The 2989-nt window shown below is 41.5% G+C and overlaps 1 non-coding gene across 1 annotated transcript; it reads right to left on the bottom strand.

Moving 5' to 3' along the window:
• Nucleotides 1-673: 673 nt before the first annotated feature.
• LOC112615381 lies at nt 674-780 on the bottom strand. Its single transcript, XR_003117337.1, has one exon. It is a non-coding gene; the product is annotated as a U6 spliceosomal RNA (small nuclear RNA).
• Between the last annotated feature and the right edge of the window lie 2209 nt (nt 781-2989).

The raw sequence follows: 2989 nt of genomic DNA, 5'->3' as shown, positions 1-2989 counted from the left end.
TCTTCCCGGAAGAAGAGGCTTTACCAAAAGCATGTCATTGCCCAGCAAGTATCTCATGGGTTTGTTCTTCAAGGAGGCTCCATCTGACATCATGGCTAGAGTTTGCTCCTCCTGACCAGCGCTCATACATCCAACCTTTCCTACCATGGCACCCAACTGCCCTCTCTGCCAGCCTAGCTCATGGAATGGAAAATGTCAGGGCTGTGGAGTCAAACAGACCTGAGATAAAAGACTGACTCCACCATGTTGTGTCTTTTGATAACTTGATGAAGAGATTTAACCTCTCTGTACCTCAGTTTCCTCATCTGGAAAATGAGGGTAACAATGAAAAATTATATCATTCTTCTCTTTATTTATGCCATGCTTGGCAATTCATCTATTTAAAAATGAGAAAGATAAAGAGGGTTAAATGATAATGTTGTACTCCTGATATTTAACAGGATTTGAATATAATGTACTCAGAATATAATGATAAATCAGACAGAGGCCTTGCCTTCCAAAGTCTTACAGGCTCACAGGGGAGCTCAATATAAAGAAACTTAATTCCTTTATTATTCCACAAATACACTGTAAGCCGTGCTCCCCAAGTCCAAAGTTAACACCCTGGTTCAAGCCACCATGTTCTCTGACCTTGACGACTGCAATTACCTCCTTTTAGTATATACGTATGTATATATATATGGAACACTTCACGAATTTGCATGTAATACTTTCACAAGGGCCATGGTAATCTTCTCTGTATCATTCCAATTTTACTATATGTGCTGCCAAAGTAAGCACTGCAATTACCGTCTAACTGGTCTCCAAGTTCCCTCTCTTGCTCCTCCAGTCTGTTCTCAGCAGAGAAGCCAGCATGATTCTTTCAAAACATCAGTCTGATCATACCATGCCCCTGCTCAAAACCTCCCAATGGCTTCCCATTCAACTTAGGGGAAAAAACCTAAATTCTTTACCTTAGCCTAGAAGGTCTGATGATCTGGGACCTGTCTGTCTCACTGCCCTCCTCACTCATTCTGCTCCAGCCACACCAGTCTGCTAGCTCTTCCATGAGCACACCTAGAATGTTTCCACTTCCGATTCTTCATTGTCTCTCCTAGAATGATGCTTCCCCAGGTATCTGCACAGCTCCTTCCCTTACTTTATTCACGTCTCTGCTCAAATGCCACATTGTCAAAGAGGCATACTATCCAAAATAGCATCCCCACTGCTTACTATGCCCTTACTTTGCTTTAGAGAAAGACTCATCACTTTCTAAATTACATCATATACCTGTTTGCCTGTGTTTAGCCTCTCTCACAAGAAAATAAACATCCAAAGAACAGAGATTTTGGATCACCGCCTTGCATGTGCTATGTACTCAGTACACATTTATTGGGTGACTGAATTAATGCAGAAATCAACACACACTATGTGCCAAGCTCTACACTAAGCACTGGTGAGACCAACTGGACAGAGTTCTTCCCTCCTAGTCAACGAGGGACTTGACAGAAGGAAACTCAGTAGGAAACCCGAAGAGGTACCTGTTCCAGCTGCAGAAGTTCAAACCCAGGGAATCATTTCAAAAGGAAAATATGTTTAAACCATGTGTTAAAGAATGAGTCAGAGTAGCCAGGTAAAGATGGGAAAATTAGGGGGAAGGAGAGGGGATCCTACATAGAGGAGACATTATGAGAAAAAGCATAGAGGAAAGAAAAATATTGGTGCGTTTTGAAGACCACAAACATTTTTGTTTTGCTGGGGCTATGTGTGTGTGAGGGTATTAGGGGTTAGTGCAGAAAAACAAGAAATGAATCTGGACACACGAAAAGGAAGAGATCATGGAAGGACTTCTATCTCAGTTGGGGATATTAGATCTTATCTGCTATAGGAAGTCATTAAAGAAGAGTAACATGGTCAGTTTTACGAAGTTCATTCTGACCAATGGGTACCGAATAGATTTGAGGGAGGTCTAGGTGTGAAGTATAGAGATAAGGTAGCTAATAATACAATAACAACAATAAAAATTAGAAAAAAAAACTTGCTATCCATAACTACAACCATCTTCTAAAGAGGATAGATCCTATTAAATGGGAGAGGGACCTTTTTGTTCTGCTAAGAATTTCATTGACTTTGATTATACAGATTTGAGGGCAGAAGGTGTGGAGAGCTGAGTCCTCTGTGTGATAGAAGAAAATAAATCCCAGAGAATCTCACTGGAAGAAAAGAGAAGCTAAGGAAAGAGGAGAAGAAAAGAGGAGCCAGCAAAACAATGTGATGCTACTCACTAATCAGGATGAATTTCCAATGAGAAAAATCAAGAAGCAAAGGAGCTTTTAAAATCAGGAGTTTGTATTTATGATTTTAAGCTGTTTGCTAAATAATAGGAGCTCTACTTCATGATATGATGAAATCACTGGTATAAAATCCCTCCCACCATTAAAACAAAACAGAACAAACATAAAACTGAACAAAATATAGAAGGCAACAGTTTTCTGGCATTGGACAATAGGCAACACATGACTGTGATCCCTGAAAGGAGATAAGCTTGCAAGGTGAGCCCCACAATTGCCCCAGCTCTCTGGGAATGGTTTCCCTCACTGCAGAACAGAGAGCTAGAGTCTGAGCAGAGCATAGTAGTTCTGATGAGCTGACCAGGCAGACGCCAGAGTTCACAGCAGCTGGCATGACTACGGTCTGTAGGGTACAGCACAAGAGAGGAGTGAACTGCATAGACAGGGGTCCCCAGAAGCCTGTATATGGGTGCCCTATGGAGTCCTTCACTGAGAGCGAGGCTATGCCTTCTCAGGGTGAGAGTACACAGGCTTACCACAATGTAACTACAACAGGATAGATAACAGAACAAAGATGCTAGAAGTTAAACAGTTCTAGAAGACAGAGGAGATATAGTCCAGCCGGAGCAAAGGCATCTTATTCACACTTCAAACCTCCAACTGAGAAACCAAAATGGTGGCAATTTAAGAATAAGAACCACAGACTAGAGTAAGGCATA

This window comes from Theropithecus gelada, chromosome 1, assembly GCF_003255815.1.
Source record: "Theropithecus gelada isolate Dixy chromosome 1, Tgel_1.0, whole genome shotgun sequence".
NCBI lineage: Eukaryota > Metazoa > Chordata > Mammalia > Primates > Cercopithecidae > Theropithecus > Theropithecus gelada.
Note: the sequence above shows the minus strand (reverse complement) of the source record. Positions and strands in the feature narration are given on the sequence as shown.